Source organism: Leptodactylus fuscus, unplaced genomic scaffold (genome assembly GCF_031893055.1).
Source record: "Leptodactylus fuscus isolate aLepFus1 unplaced genomic scaffold, aLepFus1.hap2 HAP2_SCAFFOLD_108, whole genome shotgun sequence".
NCBI classification, from domain to species: domain Eukaryota; kingdom Metazoa; phylum Chordata; class Amphibia; order Anura; family Leptodactylidae; genus Leptodactylus; species Leptodactylus fuscus.
In genome coordinates, this window is record NW_027439902.1 from 161,683 (window position 1) to 169,126 (window position 7,444).

A 7,444-nucleotide genomic window follows, 5' to 3' on the forward strand; every position below is an offset into this window, starting at 1 on the left:
GGGAGTTCCGTATCCTGACTTGCTGTGTAGACTTTGTTGGGTCCACCGCGGCCTACTACTGTCATGTCTAACTGTTTTCACCATTATTGCTTGATTGACTTTACTGTTGTTTACTCTCTTGCTTCTCTTCCTACAGCTAAGTTTTGTGCCCCGTGGGCGTCCGTTTTGGACCTCAGTCCTTGTCGCGCGCTCATGGTGTGTCTCGTCCCCCTCCCCTCCCTTGCCGGTTGGGGGTGCCCCGCGTTCGACTCCCCTCTGCCCCTTGCTGTGGTGCCTTTTTGCTTGTGGCCTGCGGCCTGGCTTGTAGACGGGATCATTACTTGGGCTCTTTTTGCTCGCGGTGCACTCTCTGTCCCGGGACTGGACGTTTCTGAGCCTGTTGGTGCCGACGGCCTTTATGATGATTTTGACCCTTCCTTTTTTACCGCTGTTATTGTTTTAGCGTTGTGGAATGGGTGGCTTGGGTTTTTAAGCTACCTCTCCCCCAACTTAGTTAGTTTTGGCGGCTCTCTGAGCGTGTACTGCGGTGTACCTTTGAGACCTACGTTAGTGGGATTTTCCCACTGTTTGGTGTATCCCGAGTTCGGACTAGCTGAGCTCGGCTCTAGTTGCCTTCCAGCTCTTTGTCTTGCTGGGTTTGGGTTGTTTGTTTTTTGATTGTTCTTCTCTTTTTTTCTTTTTCTTTTTTCTTGGTCCCTTGTTCCCACTTTTCTCCTCCCTTCATCCCCCTCGGTTTCCTCTATCCTCCCCCTCTTCAGTCCCCCCCCTTTTTTCTTCCCCCCCCCCTTCTCTTCTCCATCCTCTTATCCTTTCCTTCCTCCCCCCCCCCTCTCTCCCCTGCCCCTTGGGGTGCTCTGGTTCCCCACCATGGATTCTTAGTTTTTTCTTTTTTTTCCTCGATTAATGCGAATGTGCTTAACACCCCGGAGAAGCGGTCCTCTCTCTTGCGACTACTCTGGAGTAAGAGGTCTACGGTTGCATTTATACAGGAGACGCATTTTCGGGAAGGCTCTGCTCCCTCTCTCTCTTCTTCTAGGTACCCTGATAGCTATCACAGTTGTTTTTCTGATTCTAAGTCTAGAGGAGTTAGTATCTTGATTGGTCGCACTGTGGCATGGAGGTTTCGGGCAGTGGTTTCGGACAACACGGGCAGGTTCTTGTTTGTAAAGGGGGAGTTGGCAGGCACCCTGTTCACCTTCGCTAATCTTTATCTTCCCAACTCGGACCAGGTTGGCACCTTAGATCGTATTCTGGACAGGCTGAATTTGTCTGAATTTGTGGAGGGCACTCTTTTGGTGGGTGGAGATTTCAACCTCGCCCTGGATCTGTCAATAGACATCTCCAGTGGCCAGTCGTACCTGCCGGCCCGGGAACTTTGCCGGGTCCGCAGGCTTCTCCACTCCCACCAACTGATTGATGCTTGGCGTGCGATTCACCCGGACGTGAGGGATTACTTTTTCTATTCTCACCCTCGTGACGTTTACTCTAGGCTGGACTATTTTTTTGTTCGGCATGTCGATGTCCCTCTGCTTCGTGGATCGACGATTGATTCTATCACCTTCTCAGACCATGCGATGGTCCATGTTGAGCTTTCATCCCCTGTCATGAGATCTCGGTCTTGGCAGTGGCGCCTCAATGAGTCGCTCCTCCAGGATATTCCGACATCTCAGGCGGTCTCCTCAGCTCTTGAGTTTTACTTTCGGGAAAATGACACAGCTGACATATCCCCTGTTATGCTTTGGGCAGCTCACAAGTGTGTCATTAGGGGGGTGCTGGTCCAACATGGTTCGCGTCTGAAGAAGGAGCGGTCCTGTGAGATAGCGGCTTTGATAGCTGATGTGGTCTCCTTGGAGCAGACCCACAAACGTTCGCTCGCGCCGGATGCTCGTTCTGCCCTTCTTCAAGCTCGTAGGAAATTACGAGAACGTCTTGATATCAGGACTAGGTGTCTCTTGGCCAGAGGCCATCGTCATTTTTACGAGTTTGGGAACAAGTGTAGTAGGACTTTAGCTCGGTCCCTCCGGGAGCAGCGCTCTCGTAACTTCGTCCCCCTTCTTGCGGGGTCCTCGGGCATGCGTCTCACAGATCCGAACCGTATCGTGGAGGAATTCACCGGTTTTTATTGCCGTTTGTATAATTTCTCTCCCGCTTCCACGGTCCCCTCGGATTCTCCGCTCCTCCCGGCGATCAAACGGTATCTCGAGGATTCGGGCTTACCCCGTCTTTCGGATGCGGCTCTGACTTCATTGGAAGCTCATATCACCGGGGATGAGGTTGCACAGGCTTTCAAGTCCATGCAACCTAGCAAGGCTTCAGGCCCGGATGGCCTCCCAGCCTCTTATTACAAGAAGTTTGCGCCCTTGCTCCAGGGCCCTGTCGCCTGCCATTAACTTTATTTCCGAGGGTTCCCTCCTCCCCCCAGACTTGACCAGGGCCCACATTACAGTTATACATAAGGAGGGTAAGGATCCTACTCTATGCTCTAGTTATAGACCAATCTCTCTCCTTAATGTGGACAATCTTCTCTAAGGTCTTGGCCACTCGTTTAGCCCCCCTTCTTCTTGATCTAGTGGACTCCGACCAGGTTGGCTTTATTCCTCACGGGAGGCGAGAGATAACACCGTGAAGGTGATTAACGCAGTTCATTTTGCTCGTTCCCGAGACCTCCCGCTCTGCCTCTTCTCTACGGATGCGGAGAAGGCTTTGACCGGTGGGTTGGCCGTTTCTCTTTGCGGTTTTACAGCACATCGGCCTTGGCCCGGTCATGAAATCCTGGATCTCCTCTTTGTACTCCAACCCCTCGGCTTCCACTAGGGTCAATGGCTTCCTTTCTTCTCCTTTCCCGATCAGTAATGGCACGCGTCAGGGTTGTCCCCTTTCCCCTTTGATTTTTGTCTCACCCTGGAACCCCTCCTTCGGACGCTTCGGGCCAACTCATCCCTGCTGGGTCTCGAGATGGGGAGGAAGCATCTTAAGGTAGCGGCCTACGCTGATGATCTCTTGTTTTTCCTACGTGACCCATCTTCCTCTCTCCCAGTCTTGATGTCTGAGCTGGAGGTGTTCTCCCGTCTTACTAACTTCAAAATTAACTATCAGAAGTCCGAGGCGCTGGATGTCTCCTTGCCGCCGGGGCTTCGGTCCTCCCTTGCTCTCGCTTTCCCTTTCCGCTAGTCTTGCTCTGCCATCAAATACCTGAGTGTGTGGATTCCTGGGACCCTCGTGACCTCTTTGCCTCAAACTATCTGCCTCTACTTAAAACTGTTCATCTGGACCTGAAAAAATGGGCGAGGGGCACCTATACCTGGTTTGGCCACTGTGCCATCTATAAAATGAATGTGATGCCTAGGCTCCTATACCTACTGCAAACCCTGCCGATTCATATCCCTCCTAGTTTTTTTAAGTTGCTCTCCTCGGATCTAGTCCGTTTTGTTGGCAGGGTGGACGTGCCAGGCTGACGCGTTCCGCCCTGACTCTCCGAAACAGTGGGGTGGCCTGGGCCTCCCGGACCCCCGCCGCTATTATGAGGCTGCTCTCCTGCAACGCGTGATTGATTGGTGCCGCCACTCCCCCTTCAAACAGTGGGTCTCTCTGGGGGATTCTTTTTTTTAATCTTCCACTCCATCTGCTTCCTGGCTGGACTCAGTCGCTCATCCCTCCCTTGCCTCCCATCCCACGATCGGGCCGACTCTTAGGATATGTAGGTCGCTTCTTCGTAAGCTTGCCTTTCCCCTTCACCTTCTCCCTTTTTCCTGTTTTAGGGAACCCGGCATTTCTGCTGGGCTCTCTGGTGGTTCGTTCCGAGTCTGGTCGGAGGCAGGCTTACAGAGGGTCCTTCATTACCGCGCAGATGGTTCCTGGCGCTCACTTGCAGACCTACACTCTGATATGGGCCTGCCTCCTCTTGGCCCTTGGAGGGTTTTGCAGCTCTCTCATTTCCTTTCCTCTCTTCGTGACCCAGGAGACTTTGATAGGCCTCTTACAGGCTTTGAGAAGGCCTGTGCGGGCTCTAGGCCTCTCCGTCACTCATTGTCAGAGCTTTACGGGCTGCTGGTCTCCCCTCCTCCAGGCCACAGACCTGCTTTTCTGTCCAAGTGGGAAGCTGATCTCAATCTCTCCTTTTTTGATGAGGACTGCTCTAGGATCTTGGAGCTTGCCCATAAGAGTTCTATCGCCTGTAAGTATCAAGAGGTGGGTTACAAGATCCTTACTAGGTGGTACCATGTCCCCTCTCTCTTGCATAAGTTTTTCCGTCTGCCTCTCCGCTTTGTTGGTGCTGTGGTTCGGAGGAGGGGACCCTCCTCCATGTTTTTTGGGGTTGCCCGGCTCTGAGGGACTTCTGGGATGGTGTCCACCGTCTGACTTCTCAGATTTTCCAAACTACTCTCCCTAATACACTGGCCTGTTTCCTCCTTCACCTCTCTAATATTCCCCGCCGAGCCTACCGTAAGTCAGCGATCCTCGACATCTGATCAATGCCGGCAGGGCCTGTGTCCCGGCGTTGTGGAAATCTCCCAACCCTCCGTCTCTTCGCCACTGGGTCCACAAGGTAGAGGACATCCAATTGATGGAGGACCTCACGGCATCTCTCCGAGATTCTCACGAGGCTTTCTTGAGGGCTTGGACCCCGTGGATCCTTTTCCAGGGGTCCCAGTCCTACAGAGATCTCCTAGGTTAGACCTGAGTCTTACCCGTTGGTTTGGTTCCGGAACCCCCTCCCCTCCCCTTCTTTTGTCTCCTCCACGTCCTTTTTGGGTTTTTTTTCCTGCCCTTTTCCTCACCTTCCTCTTTTCATTCCCCTGCCTTCTCTTCTCGAACTCCTCTTGTTCTTCCTCTTCACTTCTCATCCAACCCTAGGCGCTTCTGGGACGGTCTTGGTGTCTCTCCCGCATTACTGTGCGTAGGGAGGACCCGTCCCCGCACTCTTTGTCTTGTTTGAGTTTTTGGGCCCTTATTTTGTTTTTGGGCTCTACGTGTTTTGCTGTTGGCCTGTACATTGCCCTAATTTATTGCCCCCTTTGTTCATTCTTGTGAGTTATAAATAAAGAATTTATTAAAAAAAATTAAAAAAATAATACGTACCAAGTGTCCTGGGGGTCTGTATGTGGGGGGATGGGACAATAATATGTACCAAGTGTCCTGGGACTGGGGGTCTGTATGTGGGGGAGACGGGACAATAATATGTACCAAGTGTCCTGGGGGTCTGTATGTGGGGGAGACGGGACAATAATATGTACCAAGTGTCCTGGGGGTCTGTATGTGGGGGAGACGGGACAATAATATGTACCAAGTGTCCTGGGGGTCTGTATGTGGGGGAGACGGGACAATAATATGTACCAAGTGTCCTGGGGGTCTGTATGTGGGGGGATGGGACAATAATATGTACCAAGTGTCCTGGGGCTCTGTATTTGGGGGAGACGGGACGATAATATGTACCAAGTGTCCTGGGGGTCTGTATGTGGGGGGAGACGGGACAATAATATGTACCAAGTGTCCTGGGGGTCTGTATGTGGGGGAGACGGGACAATAATATATTCCAAGTGTCCTGGGGGTCTGTATGTGGGGGAGACGGGGCAATAATATGTACCAAGTGTCCTGGGGGGTTAGTGTATGTGGGGGAGACGAGACAATAATATGTACCAAGTGTCCTGGGGGCCTGTATGTGGGGAGACGAGACAATAATATGTACCAAGTGTCCTGGGGGTCTGTATTTGGGGGAGACGGGACAATAATATGTACCAAGTGTCCTGGGGGTCTGTGTTTGGGGGAGACGGGACAATAATATGTACCAAGTGTCCTGGGGGTCTGTATGTGGGGAGACGAGACAATAATATGTACCAAGTGTCCTGGGGGTCTGTATGTGGGGAGACGAGACAATAATATGTACCAAGTGTCCTGGGGGTCTGTATGTGGGGGAGACGGGACTATAATATGTACCAAGTGTCCTGGGGGTCTGTATGTGGGGGAGACGGGACTATAATATGTACCAAGTGTCCTGGGGGTCTGTATGTGGGGGAGACGGGACAATAATATGTACCAAGTGTCCTGGGGGTCTGTATGTGGGGGAGACGGGACTATAATATGTACCAAGTGTCCTGGGGGTCTGTATGTGGGGGAGATGGGACAATAATATGTACCAAGTGTCCTGGGGGTCTGTATGTGGGGAGACGGGACAATCATATGTACCAAGTGTCCTGGGGGTCTGTATGTGGGGGAGACGGGACTATAATATGTACCAAGTGTCCTGGGGGTCTGTATGTGGGGGAGATGGGACAATAATATGTACCAAGTGTCCTGGGGGTCTGTATGTGGGGGAGACGGGACTATAATATGTACCAAGTGTCCTGGGGGTCTGTATGTGGGGGAGACGGGACAATAATATGTACCAAGTGTCCTGGGGGTCTGTATGTGGGGGAGACGGGACTATAATATGTACCAAGTGTCCTGGGGGTCTGTATGTGGGGGAGACGGGACTATAATATGTACCAAGTGTCCTGGGGGTCTGTATGTGGGGGAGACGGGACAATAATATGTACCAAGTGTCCTGGGGGTCTGTATGTGGGGGAGACGGGACAATAATATGTACCAAGTGTCCTGGGGGTCTGTATGTGGGGGAGACGGGACAATAATATGTACCAAGTGTCCTGGGGGTCTGTATGTGGGGGGATGGGACAATAATATGTACCAAGTGTCCTGGGGGTCTGTATGTGGGGGGGGGGACGGGACTATAATATGTACCAAGTGTCCTGGGGGTCTGTATGTGGGGGAGACGGGACAATAATATGTACCAAGTGTCCTGGGGGCCTGTATGTGGGGGGGAGACGGGACAATAATATGTACCAAGTGTCCTGGGGGTCTGTATGTGGGGGGGGGACGGGACTATAATATGTACCAAGTGTCCTGGGGGTCTGTATGTGGGGGAGACGGGACAATAATATGTACCAAGTGTCCTGGGGGTCTGTATGTGGGGGGATGGGACAATAATATGTACCAAGTGTCCTAGGGGTCTGTATGTGGGGGGATGGGACAATAATATGTACCAAGTGTCCTGGGGGTCTGTATGTGGGGGGATGGGACAATAATATGTACCAAGTGTCCTGGGGGTCTGTATGTTGGGGGAGACGGGACAATAATATGTACCAAGTGTCCTGGGGGTCTGTATGTGGGGGGATGGGACAATAATATGTACCAAGTGTCCTGGGGGTCTGTATGTAGGGGAGACGGGACAATAATATGTACCAAGTGTCCTGGGGGTCTGTATGTGGGGGAGACGGGACAATAATATGTACCAAGTGTCCTGGGGGTCTGTATGTGGGGGGATGGGACAATAATATGTACCAAGTGTCCTGGGGGTCTGTATGTGGGGGGACGGGACAATAATATGTACCAAGTGTCCTGGGGGTCTGTATGTAGGGGGACGGGACAATAATATGTACCAAGTGTCCTA